We start from the raw sequence: 24,169 nt of genomic DNA, 5'->3' as shown, positions 1-24,169 counted from the left end.
GTGGTAAGCAGAAACCAGTAAGTTTATTTGTTGTTTACCTATAAAATTAAAAGTCCATATATTTATAGTCTTTTGAAAAAAATACTATTTCATATGTATAGCTGAAATCAATGTGAACAATAACAAGTATCCACTTACTTATTCATACACAAGTATTTACTGAGCACCTATTATGTGCCAAGCATTAATCTAGGCACTGGGAATATAAGAGTGAACACAGCAAACAATTATTCCTGCCATATGGAATGTAAATTATGGCAGTAGAAGAGAGACAATAAGTATATTTAAGTACATGGATAAGTGAAAATAAATATAAATTTATTAGAAGATAATAGGTGGCACAATTCAAAAGTGAAAAGTAAAATACAAAGTTGAAATGCATAGGAGGTAAATGGGATTAGTAGAGCTGGGAGTGAGGATACAATATTAAAAAATAGTCATTTCCTCACTGAGAAGGTAAAAAAATTGAGAAAAAACCCAAATAAATGTTTTTTATATGATTTTTTGCTAATAATAAAGGTACTCTTAGAGTGTAGGAAACTGAAAATCTTCCAGGATCCTAAAATACTGTGTAATTACTTATGTAGGCCAAGCTTACTTAAATAAATAATCCTTGATTTGATGAGGACATAAAACATTTACATGAACAAATGTCCATAATATACATCAGAGAAAGGCTGTAGTTTTGCCGATTCATGGTATTGGCCTCTTGGCAAAAATTTTCATATACCACCATTCCAAGCCTAGTTTCTATCTTCTAATTATCCATCAGTCTGTCTAGAAAGATCATTTTGTTTAAGAACCTATAGGATATCAAATAGGCTTATTCAAGTAGGAAATACACATTTTTCCAAAGTAAACTTAAGTTCATCTGTATATTTAACCAATAATGTAGGCTCTGTAGCTAAATATAGGAATGGCTATTAAATGAAAAAACAGATCCACACTAGATGTCTAGTCCTTTGTTTATTGCTTTTATTATTTCTTGTTCCATGATAAGATTGCTTTTGTATTTATCAAGGTTTGAAATTTTCCCATGCTTGAGTTTTATCAATCGATGGCTATGAGTTGTTCCCCACACTACAGTCTACAACAAGCTAAAGGCCTGCTTCTTTACTCACCCATGAATGGATAAGTTCTGCTTCAGCCATTTCTATGAATTAGAAATGCTGAATCCTGCCTCCTTAGTAGAACCAGGAAAGCATGACCACTTTGCACTAAAGTCAGACAGAATTTTGACAGCTGCATATAACACATAACCAGCTGTGTAAACTTGGGGATTTTTTTTTCACCTTGTCCAAACCCAACGTTCTTCTTCTATTAAAAATGGCAATACAAACATTTCATTGTATTATAAGGAAAATTAAGGGATTTTAATGAAATTTAAATTACAAAAAGCTCATAAAGTTTAAGGTCATCTATACTACATTGTCGAAAAGGTATGAGTAACTTTTCTTCCAGTCATACTCAAAGATAACCCATGTGGGAAAAATTAGATCTAGGTCTCTGGTATTCCATCTACTCCACTGAAGTTGTATGGTCTTAGTTGTGCACATTTCTGTTAGAGGGTTACAGAATTTCTGGGCAGCCTTAGTATTTAGTTCATAATCATTCCCAAGAGACAAAGGCAATGGATGATCTTAGACAAAGTGACTACAGGGAACCACAAAGAAGTGCTATTTCAGGGTTAAATATGGACAGATTTGAAAGAATTAAGTACAGTAAGATTTTTTTCCTATCTAAAAAATGCATCCTGTTGTCACTGTCAAAGAAGAAAATATTGTGAAATAACTATAATGACCCAAATTATTACACAGCATAATTAGGAGTAGAACAAGAAGAAACAGTCCTACTTTGTAACATTAGAAGAGGTCTTTGAAGGAGTAATGGATTCTTACACATTGAAAATCTTTAAGTGGCTGCTGCCTCATTATCTGAGGGAGCTTAAGCAAAGTCCTGCTGTGGATGGAAGAATGGATTACAGACCCCCATCTCTTCATTTCATCCCAATTTGTGCTTCTGTGATTCCACAGTAGCATTTTTAGAGCTACCATTCTGAAGCAACTTGGGAAGACATTAAAATTTTTTCTAGACAGAGATGATTTTCTGTCCCTACAGCCATAAAAATATATCTCAGAGGTAGCTGGAGATTTTAGAAGATATGTATATTCAATTTACAATTTGCCTTTATTTATTTTTATTTTTAAGTCTGTGTTTTTTTAATATCATTGTTCCTCTCAGGTATAATCCCCATAGAATTCCCACCACAAAATCACCTGTGAACTCTCACCATAGTCCCTTGTGCACTTCCCTTCCCTGTTCTGATTCCTGTCTCTTGCCCTTCACTGATGAATGTCTCCGATTTATCTTTTACCTGCCAGTTTTGTTTTTGTTTTTGTTTTATTTTTTTCTGATTCCTTGTTTTGCTCCCTTATATTCCTCCTATAAGTGAAACCATCTGATGTTATTCTTTTTCCTTCCAATTTTTTCACTGAGCATAATTCCTTCCAGAATGTGCCTTTTAAGTATAAATTCACTATACTATTTACTAGAAAATAAAAATCCATAAACAAGTAAATTTGTTAGCCTAATCATTGTTGGGAATAATATTTTTCCAAATATTACCACATTACATGACCTATAATAGTGTGTAGTGTTATATAGGTTGATTTCTTATAAAGAGCAGTATACTTTTTTTCTATTTTAAAAGTATCATAGCTCCTCTTTATTAGAAAATGTCCCTTGTGAGTAGTAATGAACCACAGCCACCTCTAAGTTATTAAGTGTAATTGTCTGCTTTGTGGAGCATTTGACCCATTGTTTCTTCTTCTCATTCCTTAGGATATCTTCCATTTTGGCAATTTCACTACTCATCCAAAACTATCCCAGTGGGTGAACAGAGAAATAAAAAAGAGATAAAATACCCATCAGTTAATTGGTTCCTTTTTAAAAGCATAGGAACAGTTTGATGGAGCTTGAATATAGTTGGTAAAATGAAGTTTGAAAATCATCTGTGATTGGCATAATGTTTTTATATTCAAATGCATTACTATACATGATCAAGATTTGATTGCATTTGATTATAATTAAATTTCTGCTATATGCGGATGTTGCTTATCGCAGGTCATTCTTTTCATTTTTTTAAAACTGATAGTCTACAAATATTTATAGATAATCTTTACTTTTTGGCTTTCAAGTTATCACCAAAAGACTCTTATCCAAATTTACTTATAAACAAACAACAGAAGAAACAAATTCTCTCAGGAATAATACACATCCCCTACTTTCATTGAAAACAGTTAAAGCATTTTCTGTGTTTTGTTCCTTTCTTTGAGAATAAATCAAGACCTTATCCCAAGGAATTCTTTTTCCCCATACTCATGTACTGACTTTAAAATTTTTCATAATTGAACTTCAATTTGATTTTTTTGTAAGTCCATTCTCACCACTTAATACATCTTATGAGCTGTCTCTGAGAATTGTCTCCTCTAAGAATACAGCTACTGATAGTCAGCTGCTGTAGCCTCCCGAATTATTTCAGCAAACTGTATAGTCAACTATTTTAATTTTCTTCATAAGTCAACTCCCCACCACACCCCCGCCCCCCATACACATTTTTCTTGCATTGCTCTGTTCTGATTTCTATCATAGTTTTTCTTTTCTTTTCAGGAAAAAAATAAGTTAATGAAATACTTTAAGTTTCTCCCTGCAAAAAGGTTTAGTGATATAGTTCTTTCCTGAACTGATGACTCCCCACCACTTCCTATCAGGGTGCTGAATAATGTTCCAAGAATTCAATAGGAAGTCATTCTAGTGGAGAAAACAGAGTGGAACAAAAGTCAATTCATTCACAACATTCACTGAAAACTCACACCCCACATCACCCCCTAGGATAGCAAATGTGAAAAAAGATCTGATCCATTGGGAAATGTCACTAAAAGAAAAACATTTAGGAATGTTTCCAAGTCTTTTGTCTAAAATTACTAAAAACAATGAATTTGTGCTTAGAATGCAAAATGACCTCTATTCATTACTTCTTCTCTATCTAAAGGAAGGTAAGAGTATTAAATATTAATGGTTTAGATGTCTAAAGATAAGATTTATATAATTTATGGTTGGAGTTGGCTAGTTCAATTTTCATCAAGGTCAGTCATAGGTACAATAACTTTTACCCCACACCCTACCTTTCACACCAATACCACACACACGCACACACACACACACACACAAACGCATTTTGATACATAGCTCTAATGGAAACTACCCTGTAATTCAAAATACCCCTTATTCTTGATAATACAGACTTTTTTAAAGATTTATTTATTTATTTATACAAGCACTGGGTACAGTCAGAAGTGCGAGAGGGTGAGAGAATTCACCAGAGCCAGAGTGGGGAACAGGACAGACTGACAAAATACACTGCTGAGGGGAGCAGCAGGCGCAGCAGGAGAGGATTTCGAACTTGCCCGCAGAGTCTGCAGGCAGCTTTGCAGCCCAGCGCTCAACTGCTGTGCCACCGGGGAGGCCTGATAATACAGACTTTTTATTTATTGTTTTATCCCTTAATCTCAAATAGACCTGTAAATACATGTTTATTGAACCAATTAGCTACTGAGTATAATATAAATCAAATAAAACAGTATGGATGATCAAGGCTAAAACAAATACTAAGAAAGAAATTCATAAGGTGTTTTTAATAAGTCAACGTGCATATTCAAAGTCTTACTCTGGAAACATTTTGCATCTTCTTTTATTCTCAAAAATCTTAAACACAAAGTATTACATAACTGTGTACAAAGTTGTCCACTTTCATTCAATCTTTGAAAACAGACATCTATACAAAATCACACAGAAGAAGAGGTTCACTACTGAAGCTTATTCTAGAAAGTGGGGAGCAGAACAGGCAGAGTGACTGAAATACCATGCTGAGGGGAGCAGCAGGTGAGGAGGAGAGGCCTGCAGCGCCATGTGGGTAGCTCCCTGGCTGGCCAGGGATCGAACTCGTGCTGCAGAGACTGCAGATTACTTCATAGTGTTATGCTTAACCCCTTGTGCCACTAGGGAGGCCCCAGATTCTACTCTTTAACTTGAATACATTTCTCATTTCCCATGCTCTGTCAATTTTTGTCCTTGAGAGATATTTACAAGTTTCATTTTTTTTTTCAAGTGCAATTTGCAACATGCGGTTCACATTTAATAGAATTTTGTTTTTTAAAGGTCCAAACAACACAGTTTTGATTTTATTCCTTAATTTCCCCCACAAAATTCCTCTGCTTATGGCAAAGAGAGGTTAATGGCTTTTCTTCCAATTCTATACTCTTAAATTAGTGCATCAAAATTGAAGCAACAAAAACATCCTCTTGGCTTCTGTTATTTTTTTTTCCTGACCAAAACTTTTTTTTTTTTTAATTGAAGTAACATTAGTTTAAGACAATGTGTATGAAAATAGGTTGGGCCTAAACTCACATGGACTTGAAGTGGCCATCCCAGTCAGAGGTGAGAATGTAAAACTATAACAGCCTGTGGAATCTCTTGATCTGTGCATGAATTTCTTTATAGAAACCAAGATAAAATAGGGCCTCCATGGTGGCGCAAGGGGTTAAGACACAAGCTATGAGGCTATCCACAGTCACTGCAGCATGAGTTCAATCCCCAGCCACCCATATGGTGCAGCAGACCTCTCCTGACTTGCCCATTTCTCCCCTCAGCAGTGTATTTCAGTCATTCCACCTGTTCTGTTGCCCACTCTGAATCTAGTGAATCCTCTCACATACCCCCACCCCCGCACCTGCACCTCTTGTATGCATAAAAAAATCTCTAAAAAAAAAAAAAAAGAAACGAAGATAAAATAGGCTCAAACTGCTAAAGTTATTATAAAATTTGTGAATTAATTTCTTAATATGTGTTTCATACAATAAATATTAAATTAAAGCATATGAGATAGAAACTTATAATATCAGGTTAGTTTTTCCTAATTTAAGTGAGTTCCATTTTTGCTTTAATAATATTACCTCCAGGCCAAATTTTCACTTTCATCCTTCTAGTTCTATTTCATGCATCATAAAGTTATTTTTCCTTACAACTTTAAAATAAAAACTTAATCAATACAAAGATTTCCCTTGATAATGTTTTTCTCATTTCTTGAGATTAGAAATTTAATGAAATAATTGTCATTTATTAAAATTTCATTAATTTAATGCTTAAAATTATGTTATAGTAAATAATTTTATTTGCATCTCTTTCATTTTTCATTCTTAAACATGAAAAATAAGCAAATCACAAATTTATATAATGTGTATCAGCTATTAGGGAATATGCATGATAAAAGAATTATGCAAAATATTTTAAAATAATTTTCATGTTCACTTCATGTTTTATAGATAAATCAAATCATATTAAACTATATAGCAAATCATATATAGAATTGAATCATGTAATGGCTTACAAGAAATACCAATAGTATGAAAGACCTAAAAAGGGAAAATGCTCACAAGTTAGATATAAAACTTATATTTCAGATTTTGAATATAAAAAATCAATAACAGCCCCAAATAATTAACTAAGTTCACATTAAAATATAGAAAAGGTCCAGGGTCGATCTCAAATGAAAACTTTTTCTTTTAAAGGGCTGTAATATCAGTAGAAGTACATACAAAATAAGCTTTTGGCAGGATCAGTGGAAGCCCTGTCCAAAGGAGATGAGTTCCCTGCCAGTGATTTCACTCACACCAGTCCTCTGGCAAATGCAGTCCTCTCATACTCATAGCCAATAAATATCTGGATCATAAAACTTTCTTACCCTGCTTCAGCAAACTTCTACATATAATTTGGCTTCCAATGTGAACCTGCTCAAAGGGGACTGGCCCTGTGTCTGTGAATATGCATATCCACAAAATACCCACATTCCCTTTTGGAAATTAACAATCAGCAATCTGGTTTTATGGACAATTTCTGTGTGTGTGATGTATAATTTGAGTCCATACTCTGATTCATGGCAGGGGCTAAAACTTATTCATTGCATAAGTGAATGTAAAAATAAGAGGTAGCTCCACATGCATGGTAATAATAGGATAAATATTGTGAATCTATAGGTGTGAGGCCCTGACTAAGTGAATTCCCCAAGGTGTAAGATGATACATGATGTATCTTGGTAATCTGACCACTATCTTTTCCTGGCAGCACACCTATATCATGTAGTGTTTTTCCTTTAAAATTTAACAACATATATCAGTCTCTTAGAGCAACAAGAATATTTGTGTACTGTCCCATAAATAGAGAACAATACCTACTCTAATATCTAAAAACAGTTAAATGAAGTGTACCAAAAGACATATTTAAGTATATGTGCTCTTACAAAACCTGGCTTTAAAGTTATTTTTAAAGACATAAAGAGTAAATAAGATAATAGGACAAAAGTTCATAATCTCAAGGCAGCAGAAGTAGCAATTGATTGGGGTGGGGTAATATAGGGTCTCCCTGGTGGCACAAGGGGTTAAGAAGCAATCTACGAAGCGATCAGCAGCCACTGCAGCACCAGTTCGATTCCCAGTCAGGGAGCTACCTACATGGTGCAGCAGACCTCTCCTGACTCTCCCACTGCTCCTCTCAGCAGTGTATTTCAGTCAATCTGCCTGTTCTGTTCCCCACTGTCTCTGCTGAATCCTCTCACTACCCCCATACCTCTGGCCTATATCCCAGTTCTTTTATGCATAAATAAATAAATCTTTAAAAAAATAAAGCTGCTAATACAGGGAAAGCAAATGATAAATTTATTCTATAGGACCTCTAATGGGCCTAGGAGGCTACAAAGTTTCTGGAAATAAACATAAAAGATGCAATAAAATAAGAATGGCTAGTGGGAAATCTGTTTAAAAAGCTGTTTTATAGCTAAAACAACTAAAACAACTAAATCTTGTATGCAGAATATTCCATATTCATAATAGCCTGGTTTCTCCCAAAACTCAATAGGACAAAATTGAAAAAGAACTAATGAAAAAAGATATTGAAAATTTTAGATGAGTAAAAAATATTTGTGTGTATAGACATTAAAAAATAAATAAATGTAAAGTTTGTTCTCTGAGCCTTGATTCAAACAACCAACTAAAAAAGGAAATTTAAGATGACAGGAAATTTGAATATGTTCTAGGATGAGGATTCTGAAGCTATTATCTGCCTAATATGGAGATTAATAAAAGTGGAAGAGAAAATCATATATTTAGAGAAGATTCATAATTTTAAATATATTTCCACTATTTGCTATAATGATCTAAAACCAAGGATATCCTATAAAAAAATAGGATGGTAATGTATTGATAGTTATTAAAAAATAGGTACATCATGTTAAAAATAAGTTATGTAAGTAATTGTGTTTAAGTTGTTTAGAGAACCAGTATCAGTAGACATTTTGGGGTTGGTTGCCTAGAAATCTAATGTAACATTATTCTTAATTAATAAATATGTTTCCGGGTCTCCCCTGGTGGCTCAGCGATTGAGCGCTGGGTTGCGAGGCTGCCCGCAGCCTCTGCCTAGCGAGTTCGAAACCCGGCCACTGGCGAGGGTCCCACTAAATAAATAAATAAATAAATAAATAAATAAATAGATTTCCACCAAAGTATATCTGTCATCATACTCTGGTCAGATCATATCAGTAAAAACTCTGTGAATATAAACACTTGGTTCTTATTGGGTTATCTCACTATCGGATAAAAGGTCTATATTTACTTTTTTAAAGTAAGGTTTATTGATGTAGGATTCACTACAATAAAACACACTCTTTTTCTAGTATAAACTCCTATGAATTTTGGTAAATGTCCTTAGCTGTGTGATCACCACCACAATCAACATATGGAACTGTCTTTATTACCACAAATTTCTCCCAATCTCCTTTTACCCATATCCTGCCCTACACCAGCTCCTGGAAACCCTGCTTTTTTTTTTTTTTTTTTTTTGTCCTGGTGGTTTATATCTGCAAGAATGCCAGATAAATGTGATAGTAAGTCAAATCTGACATCTTTCACTTAGAATAATGTATTGTAATCTTTGTATCTTTCATGTTTCATTAATTAATTTCTCTTTTTTTAATGAAGTTGTAGTCCTCTGTACAAATAGACCAAAGTTTTGTTTTTTTTCTGCTTTCACAATTGAAGTGATTTGACGCTATTATTAAGCTTGACGCAATTATTAGTCACCATAATCATTCATATCCAGGTTATATATAAATATAAATATTGATTTCTCTAAGATAAATACCTAAGAGAAGGATTACTGATCATTTAATAAGTGTTTATTTAACTTGACAAGAAAATAGCAAACCCTTATGCAAGGTGGATATACCATTTTGTATTCCTACTAGCAATGTATGAAAAGTTCCAATTGTTCCAAAAGATATTGAGGTATTCTAGTCCAAGGAGGTTAGCACCCAGAGCACAGCTCATCATAGAAAAGACAATGGATCTAGAGGGCAAATGGAAAAATGCAGCCAGCCAACCAACCCATTCCATCCAGGATGTGCACAGTAGCTCTTGTCTCCACAGCTCACAAATTTTAGGTTCAAAACTGTAAAATATTATACTTATACATCACTTTTGAGATGGCAGAGAAAACCAGTGATCCAATTTAAGAGAAAACATTGTGCATTTTCTCGACAGAAAAGTTGCTTTTAGAAATGTTTGATTATTTAAAATATGATCCATAGAAACAATATAATAAATTAGATGATAAACACTTAGCAGAAGTTTTGAGATGATTTTTCTACTCATTCTACTTTTACTTTAATGCACTTAGTGCCTTTTGCACTGTTTTCCATTTTCAAGGCTGACTTTGGGCTCTGAATCACCCCAGAGTACTTGTTCAATCAGTGTCTCATTACGTATATCTGAGGATGCTGGCATCTCTTTCTGGACCAGTTATTTTTAATGATACAACATCCCTCACTACATGAATACTTCCACCTTTCTATGTACTTCAGAATAGCCAGAAGAAAAACAGGAAGTGTAATTATTTTATTTCTAATTTGGTGTTAAAATGGTCTTTTCTTTCTTTTTTTTAAAGATTTATTTATGCACACAAGAGCTGGGGTACAGGCCAGAGATGTGGGGGGTAAGAGGATTCACCAGAGACAGAGTGGGGAACAGAACAGGCAGATCTACTGAAATACACTGCTGAGGGGAGCAGCCGGCCAGACAGGAGAGGTCTGCTGCACCATGTGAATTTTTCCCTGGCCGGCCGGGATCAAACTTGTGATGCATAGTCTGTGGATTGCTTCATAGTGCGGTACTTAACCCCTTGCACCACCAGGGAGGCCCCTAAAATGGTCTTTTCTTATCAAGTCTACATTACACCAAATTACAACATTTATAAATATCCCATGAGCCCTCATAAGCAAATTACGGAGCATCTGCGTAAGTTATACCTTATGCTCTTTGTGTCTCATTCTCCATGAAATTTCAAATTGGAGCTTTAATTCTCACCACAATGGGGATCTGTGGGTGGAGTTGGTGATACAAACACTCCTTCCATTTTAAACTGAGACCTTGCTATAGATCAGTGCATCTTGCAGTCCCTTGATGAGGGGTTGCCTTTATATGTGTGGGGGAAGCAGGAAAATGAAGGAAATGTAGAAATATACAGAAGAACAGGTTCATATAATCATAAGTGATGCTACATTTATTAAAAAAGAAAATGAGGGGTAGAGTAAGTGAGCAAATGATATTTACCTACTTGAAAATTTAAATATGCACTACCAAAATTAAATCATAACAGCATATCTGTTTGCAGAAAACTATTACTTAAATTTTACTAACTGATTTCTGGTACTTATGAATACCAGATTATGTTATATGAAAGTATCAATAAAGGCATTTGTAAAAAAAATTCCTAAATGTTAACATTATAAAGCCCTCTGTGAATAGTCAAAGTGAATTAGTACCTATTAGTCCTTGTATCTAGTGGACTAATGAGAATTTACAATCTTCAAATTGCTTTTGGCAGAAAATTCTGTCAAAATTTATCATTTATATAAGTTAATACAAAATTGTCAACTTTAACCTAAACTAAATATTCTATATATAATGTAAACCTAAGCAATTTGAGCTATTTTGGCAATTATACAATTTCTGTATTGTGACTAAGAGGTACTATGTTTATAAATGTTTTATCAATGAGCCTATGCACTGTAGAAATATTGACTTTAATACTTAGAAGTAATGATTTTTAAAATGTAGGAACAAAATTAATATGCACTACAAGAGTTACATAACTGAACAGTATTCAGTATCAGGGTTTTATTTCATGGCTGACTATTTCTTATTTGTATTAGTAGCAAATTTTGTTATTAAGCATATATAAGGAACATGGAAAAGTAAACCAAAAAAAGTAAACCAAAAAAAAAAAAAAATGGAGAAAGAAGAAACAAAAAAAAGTGGTTCTTAATTTCCAACATATGAATTAGTTGATAATATCAATGTGAAAACATATATAGGACATAAATTAAGATAAATATTTGATTTAGAACAGATTGCATATTTAACATATGTGTTCCATGGAATCTGTATGTTAAAATCTCACTTTCCTATTGCTTTAATTAGATACTTAAAAATATGTAACTCAAGGGACTCCCCGGTGGCGCAGCGGGTTGAGTGTAGCGCTGTGAAGCTGTCCGCTGCCTCCACAGTGCAGGTTCAATTCCAGCCCGCAGGCCAGGGAGATACCTACATGGCCAGACAGACCTCTCCTGTCTTGCCCGCTGCTCCCCTCAGCAGTATGGTTCTGTCAGTCTTCCTAATCTGCTCCCCACTCTGTCTCTGGTGAATTCTGTCACCCTCCTGTGCCTCTGGCCTGTACTCCAGTTCTTGTATAAATAAAAAAAAATAAATCTTAAGAAAAATATGTAACTCAAGATTACTTAGCCTATCTATATTAAAATGCATGATTGGTAATATTAACCTGCTATGTTATTAAGTCTTTTAATACTTGAAATAATCTCTAACACAGACAGATAAAAATTATATTGCTATTGATCTTTGGTATGTCACCCTAATAAATTTTTATTGCTTCCTCTGTCCATTCATGCATGACATCAGTTTATTCATTACTTGGATGATTCTCTTCTGAGATTCTGCTTAAGTCTTATTCAATAATACATTTAAAATTTTTCCTTAGAATACATGTATCCAAATGTGGTGAATGCACAGTCAAAAGGAAATACTCATTCTTTCAATGTGACTGAAGTGCTAATTATTTTTCACTAGAAACTAGTGAACAATCATATTAAATTTTACACCCTTGTGCTGTGTTATTGCCATACAATTTTGTGAGACTGAATACTCAATGTATATAAAAATTGCACAAATTTACCCTCTGATAACTGCAGTGTTTTACATGTTTGTAAATGACAAGAAACTTTTTGTCTTCTTAAAAAGCATGTTAATGAGGAGATGAATCAAAGAAAAGGAAAGAGGCAATAAGATGTGAAAAAGACCTGGTAACATACTTTGATAACCTGAAAAATGAACTTAATTATATAAATTAATTAATAAGTAAAATATAGTTTAAATGATTTTTAATTGAATGTATTTGTAACTAGAATAGATCATATCAGTCATTTGAAATAAGGTAACTTATGCCTAAATAAGTTTGAAAAGCACCACATAGAATTTGTTTTACACATTCACATCATTTCTTTACCAAGTTAAAAATGCTCGTATTCAAATAATTCTTTTGTTAGCTGATTCCAAAATTTTATATCAAAAAATTAATTTTCTGTAGAACACCAGACAGAAGACATTAATGTACATGTTTTTGTTATATTTGTTTTATTTCAGTCTCCTATGCCTACTTGCTACCTTTGTTTATGTTCTATTGCTGCCACACATCTAGTGGATAAAAACAATACAATACGTACATAACCTCTTAGTTACAGTTTTGGAATGGTGTTGCTCAGTTGGGTCTCTGCTCTGGGTTAGACAAGGTCAAATTCATGGTGTCAACAGGTTCCTGGTCCTTTCTAGAGGCACTATAGATAAATTTCTTTGCAGACTCACTCAGATTGTTAGCAAATTCGGTTGCAGGAATTCAAGCCCCTATTTCCTTGCTAGTTGTGAGCAGAGGAGTCTCTTTGTTTACTGTAACCATCAGAATATCTTGGCTCACCACTACCCTCTCCATACTCAGGATATAATGATACATCAAATCTTTTTCACACTTCAAATCTCTGAAACCCTTTCAGCCTCATCTTTCAGAATAAAAATGTTCTCTGATTTAGATTGAGCCCGCTAGGTGATCCTAGATCAGCCCGCGTTTTACAAGGTTTCTATCAATTACATTTGCAAGCTATTTTTGCAAATAAAGTAATATATTCAGAGGATTCAGAGATTATGGTGTGGCTATGACTGGGGAGGGGAGGGGGCAGAAGTGATGAGCCTTAGTCTATCAAGTCAACTATCTGTCTTCCAGGCTTCTTTGTGCCTCATCCTCTAATGAATCTGGCCACCACAGCTCAACCCTCCTTAAAAAAGTGGCAAACTCACTCCTCCATTGTTTTTTGTTCACATCTTTGCCTTGGCTTGAAACAATCTTCCTCAACAAATCCTGCTTTTCTTCACATCCCCTTCCCTTCATGACTTCAACTTATATTCTACTTACTCTGAATTCTTGCTTATTTTCAAACTTGCAAATTCCACTTATGAAATAATTTATGGAACTGAATAAGCCGTTGAGTCTTAGAATATAAAAACTTCTACTAGAAAAACAAATTCAAGCCCCAAAATTCAACTGCCTACTCCAAATCCTGATTCAGTCACTATTGTAGAATGTTAAGTCCTCATTTTTCTGTTATAAAATGTGGATGATAGTAAAAATATAACTATCATTTAACTTTTGTGTGTTAGTGGGAAGACTATTGAGATAACATACTTTAAAATACTTAGAATTCTGTTTGGCAAATGGTCAGCCCTAAATGACAGTTACTATTACCATTTTATCTATATCTCTAGCAAACTGTCAGAGACTACTAAAATTCCTAGGACATGAAATAGGATGTGTTTCAGCTAAAAATAATAGAAAAATCTCACTCAAACTTATGTAATCAATAAAAACATGTATTTCTGACATTTTAGGTAATCCAGAAACATGTTTATGGTGGATGGGATGTGGTTTAAGATGACTCAATGAGAATCTAAAGTTTTTCAATCCCTCTACCTCATCATTCACTATATAGCTTCATTCTTGCAACTATGGCAAGAAGGTCTCTGCCGTTGCAAAGGTCACATTCACACATCATAACTCATTAAAATCCAAAGAAAAAACAGATCCATTGTATTTTCTGTTTTCTTCTTTAGCATGTGGACAATATCCTAAAAGGTCCACAACATTCTTCTCAAATGTTTTTGGCCTAAAGTAGTTTATGCACTCACTACTAAACCCCTAAAATGTAGTAGTTTTCCATAAGACTGGGTGGGTTAGGCAGTAGAAAATGAGCAGTCTGATGAATGGAAGTAGTGGATAATTTTGCAAGGCAGCCTTTTATTGAGAAGGCAAAAATATTAACAATAGACAATTGATATAATCTTCTATGGAGGAGATATTTGCATATTGCTTTGAGCTCATAGTGTCTAGGATTATACCCAGAATAAGGTAAGAGTTAATGAAGTATTACTAACAATGATCTCACTGATGTTGAAATATTTTAAATAATGTCCAAATACTCATGTTGTACAATATTTAACATTATAATTATACATTGATGTTATAACTTAAATTCCTCATAAAAAATTCAAAGAGTGCTTATTTCTTACAAGTTGATACTTTTTTTTTTTAGATTTATTTATTTATTTATACAAGCACTGGGTATAGTCAGAAGCATGGGAGGATGAGAGGATTCACCAGTGCCAGAGTGGGGAGCAGAACAGGCAGACCAATGAAATACACTGCTGAGGAGAGCAGTGGGCAAGACAGGAGAGGTCTGCGCGCCATGTGGGACCCTCGCTGGCCGGCCGGCCGGGATCGAACAGCAGCTGCAGAGGCTGTGGGCAGCTTCGCAGCCCAGCACTCAACCACTGCACCACTGGGGAGGCCCACAAATTGATTCTTAATTTCTTAAATATGCCACTGCAAATGGATGGCATGAAATTCACAGTGCTAAAAACACAGGTTTCTGATTTACAGCAGTGGCCCTCATGTCATCTCAAGTGATGGTTCCTGTGTACCACTGCCTGTTTCCCCATTAACACACAATTTACAACCCACTACAACACATTAATTGGCTGACTTGATTTTATATTTATGTCAAAGTTGAGTGGAGAAAATTATCCCAAGGGAAATATTTTTCTCATTCACATCCTTCTGTAAACAATGATCAACCTTTCCTCCTGCCTTCACTTCCCTTGGTATGAAGTTCTATTCATGTGCAATGCACTCTACTTTTAATCCAGTGATTTCACTCTTATGAACAGAAAGGTTAGAGTGGAGTTTTAAGACACCCTTTGATCCTTTCCTATCTGTAGTATATCTAGTAGAAATTCTTTTGGAAAATGTTATATTGCAGGTTTTGTGCTATTTGTTGAGAGGACTATCAAGGTGGTAAGTTATATACTCTTGGTGCTTAAGTAGACTGCAGTGGTATTATGAAAATAATGGATATACAAGTAATTTGGAAAAATAAGAGTGTATGATTTTGTTAAATTCTTAAATGATTTAATGAATTTATAGGAGCAAAATAAAGATTGTAATAAAATTTTGAGAATTTTCAGAATATATTTGAGCACATGAAAGAATCATGTTATTTGTCTAATTTCAAAAAAAGAACAGCCCAGTCTAAGACTAACAGAAAAAACACAAAATGATCTTAAGAATGAATCTCTGTGTGTTCAGTTTAAACATTTAACAATTACCCACACAAAGTAGACTTGTGAATAAATGAAGATAATGAAAAAAAATAGAAATCAAAGTTAATTTGTAGACATTGCTTTGAAATCTCAAAATACACTAAAATCATCAATTATCTTTATTTGGCAAAGGGAAAGCAATAACAGTAAAATGCATATCGGCACCAACTGTGATGTGAAATTTAAAGCTCTAAAACCTCATTAAAATCAGCCTGGTAATGATGTACCATATGCACTGATCTACAGTTGCCGGAGGATCCCTAACCTGTAGCTTCTTTTTTCCTGTCACATTACCTTGTTAAATAAGGATGAGTTGAGCATGTTTGTTTAAGATTCATAAGATTAGAGATAATATAAAGGTTGATGATTTTAGAAATGTAAATTTTTCCTCTTACTTTATGACACACACTATAAATCTGTTTTAATTTGCCATGTACATTGATAAAATTTTAGACAGAATGGAACAAAAACTGTTCATATGGAGTAAAGCAAGTTAGTTATTCTGACCACAAATGTATATATGCATTCTAGTAGGCGAACTGGTTTAATCTGATGATCATGAAGGCCTATTAATCAAAGTGCTGATCAGAAGTCATAAAGAAAACAATTCATATTTCATCACCATTCTCCAAGGCACCTGGTTTCTTTACACTGCCTTATTGTTCACCTTTATAAATAATTCAGTGCCTAGTCTCTTTTCCATATGCTTACATCTCTTTTATTAACACCTGTGAAAGTTGAGATTTTCTACTGAAGGTAGAAAAACTTTCAGCTCTAGCTGAACATTTTCATTTTTGAGCTCAGAGAAATTATTAATAAGCTCTGGGTCTATGAGATAAGTAAAATAACACTTTTATTTACATGTTCTGACAAATTGATTATTCACATTATTTTCCTTGTCTTAGCTTGGTGTTTTGCCCTTACTAAATAGGTGTGCTACCACTAAGATTTTCACAGGGGGTAAAAACTATTTTTGAAGCAACTACAACACTGTGCATGAAAACTTTAAGGCTATGTGAAATTTCATATTCACCAAGTTAATTGACATTCATCCATACTGTGAAATGCATCACATTATTTAGGAGGAGCTTAGACTACCTACCTTCAGAATCAATTTATTAAAATTCTGTTCTATCAAGAGACATAATAATGTACTGCTTGAAGACATTAATCTATTTTCACATGACATTTTCTTTTCTCTTTCTCTGCATCCATCTCTTTTTTCCTCCTTTTTAGATGAATTATTCTAGAAACTCTCATGCATTTTTGAAAGAGGTAAAGGGATTTGAATCAATTCTGGATTCCCCCCACTTTTTAGCCACCTGCTTGTTCCCCATTCTCTGGTACCTTTTCTGGCATCTCTGAAAGTCTCGAAGTAGGAGAATATGAATGTTCACGTAATCATTTAAGGTAAAATAAAAGTTTGTTTTTGTTATATTGCTTGCATACATTACAATATGTCACAATATTCAACACTATTTCTGTGAAATTGTGAAATATTCAATATTTGTTCCAAGCCATTTTTTGTCATATGTTTAAAATAATGAACTAAAAATATAGAAATCATTCTTAACCTTTGTACCAAAATAGTTGTCGGACTGTATTGGTTTGTGTGGTATCTAATATATATAATTATATATAATATATAAGAATACAAAGTTAGGACTTCTACTTATATCATGATTAGGTGGGGAGCACTAATATTGCCCAAATCTCAAAAGGTTTTCATTGACAACAAAATATATAGACAGTAGTTAATATTTTTTCATGTGTTTTATATCACCTTAAGGAATTTTTTTACTTTCTTATACATATGCATCCATATTTATGTGTTAGTGTCTGCATACATGTATATTTTTCTGATAGGATGATATAATTTAAATACAATTGATATTAATATTTTCTCAAGCCATAATCATAAGGGATATGGGGACTCTATGGAGTTGACCTCTGCAATCAATTTATATACTAATTACAACTTGGGAATATTCTTTGAATAAAATTAAAGAATCCTTAATTTCCAAATTTCCATCTTCTCACCCTTCCACTGAAAGAACAACATCTCTTGAAGTGAGAGCATCCAAAGATGGTGGCATTATTATATGTCCAAATTTGCTTCATTATTCTGCCCCTCCGAAACCCTAGAAAGATGAAACTAACTTTTTTGTGAGTTTACCTGCCTTCACACAACTGAAAGATCACCATTAGTTATTTGACTCATGGGAAATGCTTTCTCAATTATATTGCTAAAAGCAAACTTACAGCTAAGAGTAAAGCTCCTTTTGAAGTGTTTGTTTTGCACTTGCAAAAGAGCTAACTTACTTTTGGAGTTAAGGTTACACATATTTTTAATAGTTGCATTATTTTTTATTGAGGTAATGTGGTACACAACACCGCATATGAGTCAGAGTTGTAGGTTTAAAACTCTTCAAAAGTATGTTATCACACAATGTCTACTGCCAAAGCATGTATTTTTGAACCACTATTTTATGGTTTTGGTCTGATTTATTTTTATTTATATAAAATGTATGTATTGTATCTCAAAGAAGCTGTGAACTTTATTGTTTTCTTTTGGTTTTGGCTTGGACTTTCTCACCTCTTTGCAATCAGAAACATGATATTGTGGATAATCCTACAAAAGACTAATAACAATATTACCTCCATCTGTTGGAAATGGTACAAACAAAAAATATTGTTCAAAGAAATCCATCATGAGAAGAGAAACATTTTTAGTTATCTCATGTGATCCTTTTATTTTAGAATACGAACAAATGTGATTCATTTAACATGTGCCCTGATTTCCACCTATTTTTAGATTAGCAATAGATTTGACATTGGCACACATCTATAACTAAACTTAGGATAGTAGCTATATATAATCAAACAATGAAAAATAAATCTCTCCCAGACTTTGACAAATTCTATTCTTTTTATAGGTCATTTTTGATTATAATATCAAGCCAGAGCAGAACCAATTTAGAACCATTTACAATAAATACACAGTATTATGGCTGAATACAGATTTAGCCTAGGGAAATACTGCATTGGTACCACTTGCCAGACATATAGTAACTTTTAATTGAATCTCACAACTGATGTTCTTTCTGTTCTGGAAAGAATATTACTGATTTATGGTAGGAAAAATTTTAGTACTCATTTTATTACAGAAATCAATCTGAAGTAAATTTGTCTCTACCTAAATTTCTAGGATTTCCAATAATATTTCCAGTATTAACTTGCTTATTTCAGTTTATATCAGATACTTTTCTTATTTTGTATTTTGTAAAAATACTTACTCATGTTTACAACACAATATTTTTCTTAAAAGCACTGTTAGCTGTGAATTCATAATATATTAGGAATATTTTACTTAAGCACCTAGAAGTCATGTCTTCAAAGTTAATCACCAAAAAATAGTGTCCCTCTCACCCAGTATCTTTGAGAGGGTAGGAGCCTAACTTTTATCAGTAAAACAGTAAAACAGACCAGTAAAACAATCAATAAACATTGATGACTAGTCACTATCACCAACCTCCTTTCTTATCTATTCATCTACTTAACTCACTGCAGGGCTTAAAACTTCTCACTTATTTTTTTTCCCCCAGCAGATTTGTATGCAGTCACTCCTTGATTTCAATAGTCTTATCTTAAAGACATCTTTGCCTATTTATTTGGTGCTAATATTCTTTGACATCTTCTGCATTTGTTTATTTGAAGTATATTTTTTTTCTGGTGACAGACTTCTCACTTGCATGAGAATGCACACATACACACTCACACTGGAAGGATTAAAAACAGTAACATATCACTCTAGTTAGCGTGCAGGTGCTGACAAACTTATTCTCTGTTTCTTTATTTTTCCCCCTATGGAAAAAACTTCATGATTTCAGAGAAAAGTAAATTTTCTGGGAGGAGACAGAGAACAGCCCATTTGGTCAGATTAGTCCACTGTTATCTGCTACAGGAAGCAATCTTCTTCGCAGTGTAACAGAACGTGATTCCACTTGGAAATACTTGAAAATGGGTTATGTTTTTCTTCTTAAAACTACATGAGTACATCATTTATCTATTACCACTATTACCATTCTGCTATTGAGTACAAGGAATCAAAATACATCAGTGACATGAAACAATAAACATGTATTCATATAGTTCATGAGCTTAGAGAATTCAGCTGATCTTAGTGGTTCTCATTCACACTTCTGTGATCAATAGTGGTCAGGTAGGCAGTTATAATGAATTTTTTGCTCTTAGTCACATAAATACGGTTAGAAAAGGTTGTACTTAGTTGAAAACTCTAACAGTTTGGGTCTGTTCCACACATCTTTCATATCCCAATAGAACAGCTCTGGCATATTCCCTGGCAAAGAACAAAAGGCAAGTGGAGGTATGTGAATATATTTCAAAGTCTTTTTTTTGTACCTCATCTGCTAGCATATTGTCTAATGACATCCCATTTAACAAAGCAGGTCACAAGTTTAATGCTGATTCAGGCAGTGATTCATGGCAGTTTGAAAGTGGGGAAGATAGTGAAAGAAACTGCAAGTCACATAGGAAAGAGTATGAATATGGTGGGAAGCTGAGAATTGGGCCTTTTTACTATATTTGATTTACTCTAGTAGAATTATGGTTTCTTGTGCTTATTTTTGCATCTCTTTCTATCCCCAGTGCTTGGGAAAGGAGCAGCTAATTTGAAAGGATGGTCTTAGTGTAAATTCTGTGTTGCAAACTATGACCTGCTATGTAATATGGCAAAATACTATATTTCAAATATAGAATAATCATGACTTTTAGAATAATAACACCTTTCATTCTTGGTTGAAATTTTTACAATGTGCTATGAACCTTCAGTAGAAGAGGAAAGTTAAATATTAATAAAGTTCTCCTTTTAAAACATTTTAATTAAACTTTGGGTAGTTTCACATTTCACTTTATCCTTTTGTGTTACCTCACATTTCTGGGAAAAATTAATGAAAAGGGCAGACAATCTTCATGTTTTATTAAAGGTAGAGGCAGTTATTGTCGTATCTGATAAACTAGAATCTCAGCCCCACCCCCCAAAAAAAAGGTAAAGGCAAACTTAGCTGAAATAGATGTTCAACTTTTTGCAACACTATTAAGTGAGCACAATGTAACAAATCCCTAAAGCTCCCACTTTAGATAAACCCACTGTCTCATCTCATTTTAGACAGGAATCTTTGTCTTTTCTAGATTCACAAAGAAAGACACTTCAGTCCAATTGTTTGTATAGTAGTTAAAATTATGCAGATGTTTGACTCATTGTAGTCCTTGATTTTCTTTATTATCTTTTATTCTTGTGGGGCCAGCTAGAGTGTATTGCCTCCTAATTGTAATTTTCCTAGTCAGTCACAAGCAGCTGGTGAGAAAAATGTCATTTTACAATCTTTGAATTTCCCACTCTTTTACTTGAATTTACTTCAAAGCATTGTGGCAGTCATGCAAATAGCAAAACTTGCATAAAGCAGGCAGTTACCAAAAACTTCTGATGTATGACTACAAAAGCAAAAATTTAGAAACTTGAGAGTTCACAATATACAATAATGCATAGTTTAGTTTTTCCTCACAAGGACATTCAAAGTATTCATTTACATTTCATCACAGGAGCATTATATGGAAACATTATTCAGATTTTTCAAATAGTTTTGAATGTCTGGCTACTTACTCACTCAAAACATCGTCTACTAAGAAGCACACATTTTTTAAAAAAAAAATCACCATGTCTGTATTATTTTGACCCTGAAATACGGGTTTGTAAAGGATAAACCCTGACTTTCTATCTGTTCTCCATCATCACTAATATATGATTTGTTATAAGTCACATCCCATCTCCAAGACTCAGTTCATCTTTAATATGAGTTCAATATGATCCACCTCTCAAGATATTGCAAGAATTATATAGGCTAAGCATGCATAGACCCAGATTAGTGCCAAAGAGAGTATGAGCATAACTATCGTTATTATTAGACTCTTCAGGATTCAAAAATATGTGTACAACCTAACAATAAATTGGGCTTTCTAATTTATGACCGCCCAGAGAAGCTGTGCATTGACAAGTCAAGAGATTCTACTCATATATGTGCAATGGGCTGGTATTTTAAGGTGTGTGGGGGGGAGGGGGAGGGTAAAGGGCATTTTTTACTCATTTGATGAATTGATAATCTAAATAATTTAAATGAAAGCTGTAATTGAATAGCGGTTGACAACTATTAACATTAATCAAAATGAGTAGACTTTGCCCACTATTGAAGAACTGTGTTTAAAGCACAGTTCTCTATAGAAGAGGTCCTTTGCAGCCTGGAATTTTGTCTAACAAAATTAATTTTAGTTATTTTCAAAACAATTTAAGATATATGAAGTTTTTATGTACTCAAGTTGCTTAAGAATGACATGTCTTATTGGAAGTAGAAAACATTAATACATTCTCTAGCAATAAATTTACTGTTTATAAAGAAAACTATATATGCAGCAGTGACAGAGCAGTCAAGACATCAACAGTTACTACTGAGCTGTAAGCTCTCTGAAAAAAAATTTTTTTTATATTTATTTATTTATTCATACAAGAACTGGGGTACAAGCCATAGGTGGGGGGGTGAAAGGATTCACCAGAGACAGCGTGGGGAACAGAACAGGCAGACTGACTGAAGTACACTGTTGAGGGAAGCAGTGGGAGAGTCAGGAGAGGTCTGCTGCGCCATGTGGGTTGCTCCCTAGCTGGCCAGGGGATCAAACTGGTGCTGCAGTGGCTGCGGATAGCTTCATAGGTTGTGTCTTAACCCATTGTGCCACCAGGGAGGCCCCCAATTTTTTTTTTGCACATCTGTGGGATATTCATAAATTTTGTGAATTTGGAATTTTGTGAAATTATAGTAATAGGCCAATTGTAAAAATAATTTAATCCCCTCTATTCAGGAGGTACTGCAATAGGCACTTCCACACACATTATTTCCTTTGATGGGATGATGAAAATTCTTTCAGTTTACAAAAAAAAATGTAATTTCTATAGATAACATCTATGTTGAACAGCAAGATATCTTGAATCAGTATGGTAAAGCAGCCCACTTGCTGTGGGTGCAATTGTTACTAACATATAAAGTAAGAATGAGCAAGCAAGTTATTTTAAGTTAAATTAAAATTTTCCAAATTGTGCTCTTTGATGTTTACTCAATAAAAGAACTACTGTTACAGAAATTTGATACTAATCTTTCAATTTAAAATAGGAAACACTATACAAATCTATATAAAATAATAGTCTCTGCTGGAAATCTTAGCAAATCACACTACTAAGTATAAAAAGATAATTGTTAGGCAACTAGTTTGGGCATAAACAGGGTTAGCCTGAGAACACCACTATTACAGAGTAAAACATCAGGTAAAAGCTTTTTAATTTGTAGTTTGACCTGAATGTTCCATCTCAGTCTGTTATTAGATCATGATATTTCTACAACTAACATCTTGTATTATGCTTTGTTTTGTTCTTATTTTACACACTCCAATTCCATCAACTCTCCTAGTATATTACATCTTTTCCCATCCACCTCCAATTATTTTTTTAAAGATTTATTTTATTTATTTATGCATAAGAGAACTGGGGTGTAGGCCAGAGGTGTGGGGGATGAAAGGATTCATCAGAGACTGAGTGGGAAGCAGAACAGTCAGATCTGCTGAAATACACTACTGAGGGCAGCAGCGGGTGGGATAGGAGAGGTTTGCTGTGCACTATGTGGGCTGGCTCCCTGGCTGGAGATCAAACTCTTGCCAAAGTGACTGGTGATAGCTTGATAGCACTAAAACTTTAACCCCTGTGCCACCAGGGAAGCCCTTCCCTCCCCAATTTTTTATGCTCAAGATTCAAGCTTTTTGGTCTTTTTTTGGTTTTCCAATAAGTGACTCCTGCTGACTGTGTCCCATAACAGACCTTTTGAAAAATATTCCTTATTTTAGTGCAGTTATAAGGTACCCGAGATAAAGACTTGGATTTTAACCTGATATTCTTTCAATATGCTTAATGACTAGTTAAAAGCCTGTGTTTCCCTCCCTATACATCTTGTCAATAGTTCCTTAGTTTAGATCATCATTGTGGTTGTATGGTTTAATGTAATTTAATGTATAATTCAGAATTATACAATTCTGAAATTTATTGTGGAATGTGTTAGCTTCACTATGCCATTAGAATGGTTGGATACATGTCTTTAAATTCTGATGGTAATTTGAAGAAGTTGCCACAAGATGGTGTTTTCCTCTTTTTAGTTTATTAATTACAGACATTT

This window comes from Talpa europaea, assembly GCF_964194135.1.
Source record: "Talpa europaea genome assembly, chromosome: 3".
NCBI classification, from domain to species: Eukaryota; Metazoa; Chordata; class Mammalia; order Eulipotyphla; family Talpidae; genus Talpa; species Talpa europaea.
The sequence above is the reverse complement of the archived record's forward strand: the minus strand, read 5'-3'. Positions refer to the sequence as shown.